We start from the raw sequence: 12482 nt of genomic DNA on the forward strand, positions 1-12482 counted from the left end.
CACTGAGGACTAGGAGCATGGGCTTTCCAAGCAGAGGGAAGACCTGCGGGAGTGCAAGGTCAGGTACCGGCACCTGGAGGCTCAGCGGGCTGAGATGGTGTCAGCCTCCGCTTTGCTGCTGCTTCGGCTGCCTTTGAAACAGGGAGGGGGGGGCATGGTATTTGATTTTGATTTTGATTTTATTGTATTTCTATGCCGCCCTATTCCCAGAGGGACTCAGAGCGGCTCACAAACCAAGTAAGGGGAGGGGGGGATACAAACAGGAAAAAAAGACAACGGACAAACAACACAACAATTTAAAAACAATCAACAGCCACACAATTCGAGCGGGGATGGGAACTCATTAGCCCCAGGCCTGTCGGAACAGCCAGGTTTTAAGGGCTTTGCGGAAAGCCTGGAGGGTGGTGAGGGTCCGAATCTCCACGGGGAGCTCGTTCCAGAGGGCCGGAGCAGCCACAGAGAAGGCCCTCCTCCGGGTGGTAGCCAATCGGCATTGGCCAGTGGATGGAATTCGGAGGAGGCCTAATCTGTGGGACCTAATCGGTCTGTTGGAGGTAATTGGCAGCAGGCGGTCTCTCAAGTACCCAGGTCCGATACCATGAAGGGCTTTATAAGTGATGACTAGCACCTTGAAACGTATCCGAAGACCAATAGGCAGCCAGTGCAGCTCGCGGAGGATAGGTGTAACGTGGGTGTACCGAGGTGCACCCACGATCGCTCGCGCGGCTGCATTCTGGACAAGCTGAAGTCTCCGAATGCTCTTCAAGGACTAGCCCCATGTAGAGCACGTTGCAGTAGTCCAGTCTTGAGGTCACAAGGGTTTGGGAGGGGACTCATTGTTGTGCTGGAGGAAGATTCTAGATTTTGAACTGTCCACCTTACTGCGCATGTGGAGGAGGGGAGTTTCCCGCCAAGGCCAACGGAACCAGCATTCCATCCTGGTGATGCCTTTCGAAGTTATCTCACACCTGACAATTGGGAGAATTATGATTGGACTGTTCATGGGATGCCAAGGGGAGGGGAATGAATTATACAATATATTCTTCGCTTTCGCGCCTAAATATTCAGACTTAGCTTAGCTTCACTTCTATTCATTTATAATTAGTAAAAGTACACTTGATTTCTACCAATGGAGTCCTGTCGTTTTCTTTCCTGATTTTTGAATGAAGAAGGGCTGACAGATGGTCAGCCAGTTCCAGGCCATGATGCAGCCCCACTGGAACGAGGCCCTCCGGTTCTTCTCCCCAGTGGCGCTTCCCTCCAGCCTTCGCCCAAAGCCCCACACCAGGAGGCTGAAGCAGACCCCCAAGTCGGAATTTCTGGACCCCTCCGACCCACACAAAAACCCCCGAAGGGGGAGACTGTCTGCAGCAAAACAAGCGTCCATTGCACGTATCCGGCCCAGGGGCCGTAGTTTGAGGACCCCGGATTTAGTGCAATATAAAAAATGCAAATCATTTTTCTGCAGACCACCGACATTTTCTCACGGACCACCAGTGGTCCATGGAACACCAGTTGGTGACCGCTGGACTAGAAGACTTTCAAAGTCCCTCTCAACTCTTATTATTCTATTCTATTTTCTTTTCTTGTAGCATCAGATTTTTGCTGGAACGGGAGAGGTGCTGAACGAACTGTGTTTTGCAGCCCTTGGAGCTGTTTATAAAACGATGTCATTTGATATCTTGAGATTCTGCTGTTTTTCTTGCTTTCCCTGCTTTCCTGTGCCCTCATGTTTCCTCCAGAGAGAAGAGTGGAAAGTAGTGATCACAAGATGAAAGCCTAGGAACCAGCAGGGCCCACGGTGTGGTGGCTGCTTTTTTTTAGAGGCTAAGAAAGCTTCGTTATGAAGGCTTAATAAATAGACTGGTTTTCCCAGTCGCAATGGATGGCTGTGAAGGTTTGACCATAAGGAAGGCTGAGCACCAAAGAATGGAGGCCTTTGAACTCTGGTGCTGGAGAAGACTCCTGCGAGTCCCTTGGACTGCAAGGCCATCCAACCGGTCAGTCTTAGAGGAGATCAACCCTGACTGCTCTTTAGAAGGCCAGATCCTGAAGAGGAAACTCAAAGATTTTGTTCACCTAATGAGAAGGAAGGACTCCCTGGAGAAGAGCCTCATGCTGGAAAAGATGGAGGGCAAAAGAAGAAGGGGACAACAGAGAATGAGGTGGCTGGATGGAGTCACTGAAGCTATCTATCTATCTATCTATCTATCTATCTATCTATCTATCTATCTATCTATCATCTATCTATCTATCTATCTATCTATCTATCTATCTATCTATCTCTACAGTATCTATCTATCTATCTATCTATCTATCTATCTATCTATCTATCTATCTATCTATCTATCTATCATCTTCTGAAACTCAAATACTACCTAATGAGAAGGAGGGACTCCCTGGAGAAGAGCCTCATGCTGGGAAAGATTGAGGGCAAAAGAAGAAGGGGACGACAGAGAATGAGGTGGATGGATGGATCACCAAAGCAGTAGGTGTGAGCTTAAATGGACTCCAGAGGATGATAGAGGACTGGAAGGACTGGAGGAACGTTGTCCATGCGGTCGTGATGGGTTGGACAGGACTTCGCAACTAACAACAATAAATAGTGCAGGATTTCAATTTTTCAGGCCATGAGTAGTTCTCCCAGTGTTGCATTCTGACAAGTTGGGGTATCTTCTCAAACCTTTCCGGGTCAGTTAAGTTCATTGTGGATATCCTGCTGAGTGACGTATCTTTGTTTTCTTGGAAAGCCACAATCGTCCTCCAAGTACACCCCCAATTGAGCCCAACATTGATGTTGCTAAGTGACAAATTCCTTTGCTCCCTTTTATGGCTTTTCTCACCATGTCCGTTAAGTGAATCGCTGCCATTCTTACACGGGTAACACGGTTGTTAAATGAATCTGGCTTCCCCCTCAACTTTGCTGGTCACGGAGGTCGCAAAGGGGAATCAGGGGACCCTGGACACGCTGCCACGATCATAAATGGGAGTCAGGGGTCAAGAATCCCGAATGTAAATCATGCCGCAAATGGGCATTAGTGTGAAAAATGGTCATGTCAGTTTTTTATTCTCGCTCTTCTTCTTCTCCTTCTCCTTTTCCTCCTCTTTCTCCTTCTCCTCCTCCTTTTCCTCCTCTTCCTCCTCCTCCTCTTCCTCCTCCTCCTCTTCTTCTCCTCCTTCTTCTCCTTCTCCTCCTCCTCTTCCTCCTCTTCCTCCTCTTCCTCTTTCTCCTCCTCCTCTTCTCCTCCTTCTCCTCCTCCTCTACCTCCTCCTCCTCTACTTCTCCTCCTCCTCCTCCTTCTCCTCCTCCTTCTTATGCTCCTCCTCCTCCTTCTCCTCCTCCTTCCCCGCCTCTTCTTCCTCTTTCTCCTCCTCTTCTCCTCCTTCTCCACCTCCTCCTCTTCCTCCTCCTCCTTCTCCTCCTCCTTCTCATGCTCCTCCTTCTCCCTATCCTCCTCCTCTTTCTCCTCCTCCTCTTCTCCTTATCCTCCTTCTCTTCCTCCTCCTCTTCCTCCTCCTCCTCTTCTTCTCCTCCTCCTTCTCCTCCTCCTTCTCATGCTCCTCCTCCTTCTCCTTTTCCTCCTCCTTCTCCTTATCTTCCTCCTCTTTCTCCTCCTTCTCCTCCTCCTCTTCCTCCTCCTCTTCTCCTCCTCCTCCTCCTCCTCCTCCTTCTCATGCTCCTCCCCCTTCTCCTCCTCCTCCTCCTCCTTCTCCTTATCCTTCTCCTCTTCCTCCTCTTCCTCTTTCTCCTCCTCCTCTTCTCCTCCTCCTTCTCCTCCTCCTCTTCCTCCTCTTCCTCCTCCTCCTCTTCTTCTTCTCCTCCTCCTCTTCTCCTCCTCTTCCTCCTCCCCCTCCTCTTCCTTCACTTCCTCCCCCCCTCCTCCTTTGCATGAGTAATACCAGGCCCCTACTAATATTCATTCTAGTTTTTTTTAACCCAAATTATCTCTGAAGCATCTCTAAGCTAATTCACTTTATTTCTAGAAAATGACAAAGACTCCCAGAACAGCAGATCAAGACATTCTCAGAGGGGGGGGGGGAAGAGCCATCTGGGGAACAGCAAAATGCTTTCTGCGTCCCTGATGGATGTCATTCACCAAGTCTCCATTATACCATTAAACTCCATTTCTCTTCCTGTACTCAAAGTAGAAGCTCATCTCATTTATTTCCCATACTTTGAGCTTTACTGTATGAGCTTCAGGGACTCTGTACTTTATGAGCACAGTTCTTTCTCATTATTTTTTATGGAATGTGTAATAGGTCTCATAACAGCAACACACAGTAAGCACTTATGAGGAAGCCATGTGTCAAAGGATCTTTACCAGTGGTGGGATTCAGATTTTTTTTACTACCGGTTCTGTGGGCATGGCTTGGGAGACGTGGCTTGGTGGGCCTGGCAGCGGAAGGATACTGTAAAATCTCCATTTCCTCTCCACTCCAGGGGGAAGGATACTGCAAAATCCCCATTCCCTCCCTACTCCAGGGGAAGGATACTGCAAAATCCTCATTCCCTCCCCACTCCAGGGGAAGGATACTCTAAAATCTCCATTCCCTCCCCACTCCAGGGGAAGGATACTGTAAAATCCTCATTCCCTCTCCATTCCAGGGGAAGGATACTGTAAAATCCTCATTCCCTCTCCATTCCAGGGGAAGGATACTGTAAAATCTCAATTCCCTCCCTACTCCAGGGGAAGGATACTGCAAAATCCTCATTCCCACTCCATTCCAGGGCAAGGATACTCTAAAATCTACATTCCCTCCCCACTCCAGGGGAAGGATACTGCAAAATCCTCATTCCCTCTCCATTCCAGGGCAAGGATACTGTAAAATCTCAATTCCCTCCCTACTCCAGGGGAAGGATACTGCAAAATCCTCATTCCCTCTCCATTCCAGGGCAAGGATACTGTAAAATCTCAATTCCCTCCCTACTCCAGGGGAAGGATACTGCAAAATCCTCATTCCCACTCCATTCCAGGGCAAGGATACTCTAAAATCTCCATTCCCTCCCCACTCCAGGGGAAGGATACTGTAAAATCCGCATTCTCTCCCTATTCCAGGGGAAGGATACTGCAAAATCCCCATTCTCTCCCTATTCCAGGGGAAGGATACTGCAAAATCCTCATTTCCTCCTCACTCCAGGGGAAGGATACTTCAATATCCCCATTTCCTCCTCACTCCAGGGGAAGGATACTGTAAAATCTCCATTCCCTCCCTACTCCAGGGGAAGGATACTGCAAAATCCTCATTCCCTCTCCATTCCAGGGCAAGGATACTGTAAAATCTCAATTCCCTCCCTACTCCAGGGGAAGGATACTGCAAAATCCTCATTCCCACTCCATTCCAGGGCAAGGATACTCTAAAATCTCCATTCCCTCCCCACTCCAGGGGAAGGATACTGTAAAATCCGCATTCTCTCCCTATTCCAGGGGAAGGATACTGCAAAATCCCCATTCTCTCCCTATTCCAGGGGAAGGATACTGCAAAATCCTCATTTCCTCCTCACTCCAGGGGAAGGATACTTCAATATCCCCATTTCCTCCTCACTCCAGGGGAAGGATACTGTAAAATCTCCATTCCCTCCCTACTCCAGGGGAAGGTTACTACAAAATCCTCATTCCCTCTCCATTCCAGGGGAAGGATACTGTAAAATCCGCATTCCTTCTCCACTCCAGGGAAAGGATACTGTAAAATCCCCATTTCCTCCTCACTCCGGGGGAAGGATACTGCAAAGTCTCCATTCCCACCCCACCTCACTAACCTGCTTTCCAGCTCCGTTCTCCTGGGCAGGGCAACAAAAGAAAACCCAGCCGATCAGCTGGGACTCGGGAGGCAGAGAATAGATGGGGGCGGGGCCAGCCAGAGGTGGTATTTGCCAGTTCTCTGAGCTACTCAAAATGTCCCTTACCAGTTCCCCAGAACCAGTTAGAACTATCTGAATACCTCCTCTGATCTTTACGGCATAGGTTGGTTATATATCTAAGCCAGGAAAAAGCAGGGTGGGAAGGGATTGATCAAAACCACCAAAATTAGGAAATAATACTTAAATACCAATAAATAATTCAGTGAGGTACAGGCATCCAAGAAAGAGAAGCAAGCTTATTGAACTAGCATTGAGGAGGCAATAAAACAGTCAAGAAAAAAATTGTGTGCGTTCAGAATTCCAAGTAGGGTCCAACATAATTCGGAGAGTTGGTCAAAAATGTGGAATATAAATGTCTATGGAGATTCCCAGTCATCCAGGGATGGTTGTCCCAAAGGTGCTGCTTCAAAAGGCAACTGGATTTTATTTTTCCTTGAAGACGTTTTGCTTCTCAATCCAAGAAGCTTCTTCAGTTCTTCAAAACGGTCTCGGGGGACAGAACTGAAGAAGCTTCTTGGATAAGAAGTGAAAAATCTTCAAGGAAGAACGAAGTCCAGTTGCCTTTTGAAAGAGTATCTTTCGGGCACGGGCAGGCAATTTTTAAACTCTCAAAGAGCCACAAAAGTCCTAACCGGAAGCCCCCCCCTTTCAATTCTGGACCCGACCGGAAGTCTGGTTTCCCCACCATAGAGTCTCCTCCTAGTGCAGCATCCTTTTTCTTCTGCTGACTGGAACTCCAGTTCCCCCACCATAGAGTCTCCTCCTAGTGCAGCATCCTTTTTCTTTTGCTGACTGGAACTCCAGTTCCTCCACCATAGAGTCTCCTCCTAGTGCAGCATCCTTTTTCTTCTGCTGACTGGAACTCCAGTTCCCCCACCATAGAGTCTCCTCCTAGTGCAGCATCCTTTTTCTTCTGCTGACTGGAACTCCAGTTCCTCCACCATAGAGTCTCCTCCTAGTGCAGCATCCTTTTTCTTCTGCCGACTGGAACTCCAGTTCCCCCACCATAGAGTCTCCTCCTAGCACGGTGTCCTTTTTCTTCTACCTATCCTAACTGAAAGCCTTATCAATTGTGGAGCCGACTGGCAACAGGGAGCTGCAGCAGAGGGATGAAAGAGCCACATGCGGTTCCAGAGCCACAGGTTGCCGACCCATGCTTTATGGTGTGGAATTTAGTTATAAATTCTGCTTGAAGGGAATGTAGAGAGAAGAGACTTAAGAAAACCAGACGCTCTTTTCAGAGTCTCAACATCTTTTTTACATCACGGCGACCAAAACTGAATGAATAGCTTGACTCCCTCTGTTTTGTGGCAACCCCTCGAATATTGGAACACTGTTGTCTTGTCACCCAAGGTCCTTCTTTTCACTAGACTAGCCAAACCCAATTCCTGCATCCGTTCTCCGTATGTTTTAGCCTCCAGCCCCCTCAATTCCACCAGTACATCTTCATAATTCAGTGAAGGAAAAGGAGAAATATTGATCATCTCTACCAGTGGAAGCTGAAGGCATCGCAATTGTCGTAAGAAACACAATGAAACGGAGGAGCAAAATAAAAGGTATTACGCATCACGGATGTATTCAAGAGCAGCAGTCAGGATGTCAACAGGCATGAAAAAAAAGGCTTCAAAAAACCCCCGTGAAAAGCGATACAGAAGACCAGGAAGCAGAATAGTGGATCCCTGAATGGAAGCCGCTGTACCTTGCAAGAAGACAAAGGGAAAAGTTGAGCGTGTTGGTGACCCATTACTATGAGAAATGAAGCACGCGTGTGAAGACCAGATCTGTTGGCTGGCAAAGCATACTATATATACATGAGAGCTTATGCACCGAAGACAAATTCCTTGTGTGTGTGTGTCCAATCACACTTGGCCAATAAATAATTTCTATACTATCTGCTAGGAACAAGGAGCAGGGAAATGAGAGAAAAGGTCAGGCACGAAAGATCAGGACCGAAAGATCAGGCCTGCGCTTGTGAATTTTATTGCCAATAATGCCTGTGCACAAGAATCTACGCAACTAACACTTAGCGCTAACTCAGCGTTAGGTTAAGGGCCAACGGAATTCGAGAGGGATTCAACTTCGGCGGTTTGTGGCTATGTAGAAAGTCTAGGCCATCGACTGCGAAGCTTTTTTGGCTCATGTGCCATAAGCGGGCGGAGCGCAGGTGGGTCGTGCATGGGCGTGCTGCACTCATAATGCAATGCGTGACCCCCCCAGCGCGCATGCATGTATGACAGACGTGCCCCCCCCCATTTTTTGCATGTTTTTTTCACCCTCCCCAGGCTCCAGAGGCTTTATAGGAGCCTTGGGAGGGTGAAAACAGCCCCCCCACTCCCCTGGAGGCCCTATGGAGAAGCCCCTGAAGCTTCTGGAGTGCAAAAAAATGGTCCTACGGGCAAACCAGAAGTTCAGGAACAGACTTCCAATTCATAGATCTAGAGGCAGACTAACCATCACAACGATACTTCCTTTGACTTTGAAAACATAGGAAGGACAATACACACTATGACTCCCCCAGACGCCTCTCGGGATGTCATTTCAGAGGAGGCTGAACCAGTCGTGGCACATCAGGAAAGGAGTTGGTCAATGGCTCCAAGCAATCTATGGAGAGGGATTTGGCTGAAGCACAGCTGTAGCAGGACGCTCCGAGGCTTCGGGTGGTGAAAGCACGCCGCTGCAGCCGGTTGGTGAAGAGGAAGAGGAACCGCCTTCTGCACCTGATCCAAGAACACATAGGGTGGAGGAAAGGCAGAAGCAGAGAAGGTCAGCCCGATTACTCACGAGGAGGCAGCCTTGCCCCTCTCGATGGGCTGTACCACATGCTGGCTACATGCTAACGATTTCCTACCTGCATGTTTCCTGATTCTTGTGTTCCTTTGGTTCGCCATCACGGATATATAGGATCTCCAGCTTGAGCAAGGAGTTGGACTAGAAGACCTCCAAGGTCCCTTCCAACTCTGCTATTCTGAAATTCTCTCTCGTTCTTCGGACATATGGCTGCATTTACCGCACATTTCGGTTGTTTGGAGTACTGCCGATTGGGATTCCTGGTGTCACTATTGTGCATTTTCACTTCTTTTTCTTAAGGTTCTGTCAGGAAAGTGTCTCCCTCCTCCTCCTCCTCTTCTTTTATCTTGCTCAAGCTCTCAGGTTAGTCAAGAAGAGGCAAAATGTATTAAGGATGCCCTGCATTAAGAGGATCTGGCTGTACCAGATCATCTTAACTTTCTCTGTCTACTCATTCCGTGCGCTCCCAGGAAATGGTTCACATCCATTAGCATTAGTATTTTTATTTGTTTATTTATTTCGTCAAGCATGTATTAGATGACATATATAAGTATAAACATGATTTTGACTACACGAAATGAATACGAATAAATGGGGACAGTAGGGCAGGGACGGTAGGCAAACTGGCAAGCGTGGGTTCCTGCCAGTTCTAACCTCTTCTATAGAAGAGGTTCCACAAATCTACAGTGCCGTTTAGAACCGGTTCCAGCTCCTTCCCCCCACCCATCTGCACCACGCTTGCCCCACCCACTTCTCACTGATTGGCTGGCTCACCAATTGCCCCACCTGCCTTTAAGAGTCCTATCTAAACCTTAAAGTCTTAAAGCTGTCAAGTTTGAACACCCCTGGGGTTTTTTTTTCTAAAGGGTTAGGGGTGCAAGGGTCTTGTGACTTGCCAGCTTTAAGACTTGCACATTTCAATGCCAGAATTCCTGAGCCAGCATGACTGGAGGAGGAATTCTGGGAGTTGAAGTCCACAAGTCTTAAAGCTGTCAAGTTTGAACACCCCTGGTTTTTTTTTCTAAAGGGTTAGGGGTGCAAGGGTCTTGTAACTTGACAGCTTTAAGACTTGCACATTTCAAGCCAGAGTTCCTGAGCCAACATGACTGAAGGAGGAATTCTGGGAGTTGAAGTCCACAAGTCTTAAAGGGTTAGGGGTGCAAAGGTCTTGTAACTTGACAGCTTTAAGACTTGCGTGCTTCAAATGCCAGAGTTTCTGAGCCAACATTTTGGTTGCTAAACAAGAGTGTTGTTAAGTGAGGCCATGGCCACCCAGTCACATGACTGCCAAGCCACTCCCACCCAGTCACATGGCTGGAAAGCCACTCCCACAAAGCAGGCCACACCTACAGAAGAGGTTCTAAAAATTTTTGAAACCCACCACTGTAGTGGTGGCAAGTCAAGGACTTTTTACAGGTTTCTTAAAATCACAGAATAATGCTTCCACAAAGAATTTGAAGAACTCTTCCAGAGACTGACAAGAGAAATTAAATTATAACATAGCAGGGAATAGAAAAACTACCTTAAGGGTAATTTAGGAGGCAGTTTATCAACTCTCTGCTTGACACAATGCTCCATAGGTAGAGCATTCCAGGCGTTGACCGCCCTGTTGCTGAAGTCTTATTTTCTGCAATCGAGTTTGGAGTAATTTATCTTGAGTTTGTATCTATTATTTGTCCATGTATTATTGAGGTTGAAGCTGAAGGAGTTGTTGACAGGTAGGATGTTGTAGCAGACAATGTTGTGTACTATGCTTAGTAACCGAGGGACACACCAAATCTATCCTGGATGTGGAATTTAGTTATAAATTCTGCTTGAAGGGAATGTAGAGAGAAGAGACTTAAGAAAACCAGACACTCTTTTCAGAGTCTCAACATCTTTTTTACATCACGGCGACCAAAACTGAATGAATAGCTTGACTCCCAAATCTATCCTGGATGATTTCTGTCTGACAAACCAGCTTGGGCAGATCAGCGCAAGGAATCGGAGCACGTAATCCTTTCTAAATATAGGAACTGCACCAGCGGAGGGAGAATCACCAGGCCAGAGGTTGAGATAATGATTAAAACACGCAGCACATTTAGAGATCCGTTGCTGTCTTGTTTTAAAGGGGGGGGACTTCTTGGTCTTCCACTAGGTTACAAGAATTAAAAGATTGGGAGAGGGGCATGGAGAGGGAAATTGTGCAGAAGGAGCAAGGGATTTTTAAGAAAGAGGGAGGGGTGATTCGATGGCTCCTCTTCATAAAAAAGAATAAGGGTGTTTTTTTCTGAACCTCCTTCCTATGGAAATTGATTGACTTACATACAGTGAATGAATCCCTATGCAAGCCAAAATGAGTCCCACATTTGCCTGTTCTGCCTTCAACCAGGCTTCCTGAAATCTTCTTTCTTTCTTTCCTTCCTTCCTTCCTTCCTTCCTCTCATTCCCATCTCCCTCCGTCCTTCCTTTCTCCATCCCTCCATCCCTCCTCATTCCCATCCCTTCCTCCCTCCCTCCTTCTCATTTCCATCCCTTCTTTCCTTCCTTCCTCCCTTCCTCCCTCCCTCCTTCTCATTCCCATCTCTTCCTCCCTCCCCCTCCCTCTCTCCCTTCTTCTCATTCCCATTTCTTCCTCCCTTCCTCCCTCCCTCCTCTTATACCCACCCCCCTCCCTCCCTCCTTCTCATTCCCAACTCTTCCTTCCCTTCTCCCTCCCCCTCCTTTTCATTCCCAACTCTTCCTTCTTTGCTTCCTTCCTCCCTCCCTCCTCATTCCCATCTCTTCCTCCCTCCCTCTTCCCCCTTCCTTCTCTTCCTCTTTCCTTCTCCTTACCTTCTCCCTTCTTTTCCTTCCTTCTATCCTCCCTCCTTCCCTCCTTCTCATTCCCATCTCCCTCCCTCCTCCCTCCCTCCTCCCCCTCCTCATTTCCATCTCTTCCTCCCTCTCTCTTCCTTTTTTGCCTCTCTTCTTCTCCTTCCTTTCTCCCTCCTCTCCCTCCCTCCCTTCCTCCCTCCCTCATTCCTTCCTTCCTTCTTCCCTCCCTCCCTCCTTCTCATTCCCATCTCCCCCCTCCCTCCCTTTGCAATTTTGGTTGCTAAACCCATGATTGTGAGGAGTACCAGTTACTGCTTTTCCCACATTAGAAGACTCTTGTTGTTGTTTTAAAGTGCATGCATGTTCCATAAAGAAAATAGAACTGTAGCATGCATTATTTATTTTTTTAAAACAAGGTGAAAATATTCCTTGCAATATCATTGGCCACACAGGCCAAGGAATGGGGGACCGGGTGCCCCAACGACCTCTCCCATAGAATTTTTTTCCAAACGAATGGTGTGCCAGGAAATTGCTTTAGACTCCTAGCGACCCCATAGATTTTTCTCCGGGACGATCGATTCCCGAAGCTCCTCTTTCCAATCTCCCTTCGCCAATGCGCTCTACATGGGGCAGCCTTTGAAGAGTATTTGGAGACTTCAACTCGTCCAGAATGCAGCCGCGTGAGCGATTGTGGGTGCACCTCGGTACACCGACATTACACCTATCCTCCGCGAGCTGCACTGGCTACCGATCGGTCTCCAGATACGTTTCAAAGTGCTAGTCGTAACTTTTAAAGCCCTTCATGGTATTGGATCTGGGTACTTGAGAGACCGCCTGCTGCCAATTACCTCCCAAAGACCCGTCAGATCTCACAGGGTCAGCCTCCTCCGGGTTCCATCCACCAGCCAATGCCATCTGGCTACGACCTGGGGGAGGGCCTTCTCTGTGGCGGTTCCGGCCCTTTGGAACGAACTCCCCACAGAGATCCGGACCCTCACCTCTCTCCAGGCCTTCCGAAAAGCTGTTAAAACCTGGCTGT

The sequence above is a fragment of the Thamnophis elegans genome, chromosome 10 (assembly GCF_009769535.1).
Source record: "Thamnophis elegans isolate rThaEle1 chromosome 10, rThaEle1.pri, whole genome shotgun sequence".
Lineage (NCBI taxonomy): Eukaryota > Metazoa > Chordata > Lepidosauria > Squamata > Colubridae > Thamnophis > Thamnophis elegans.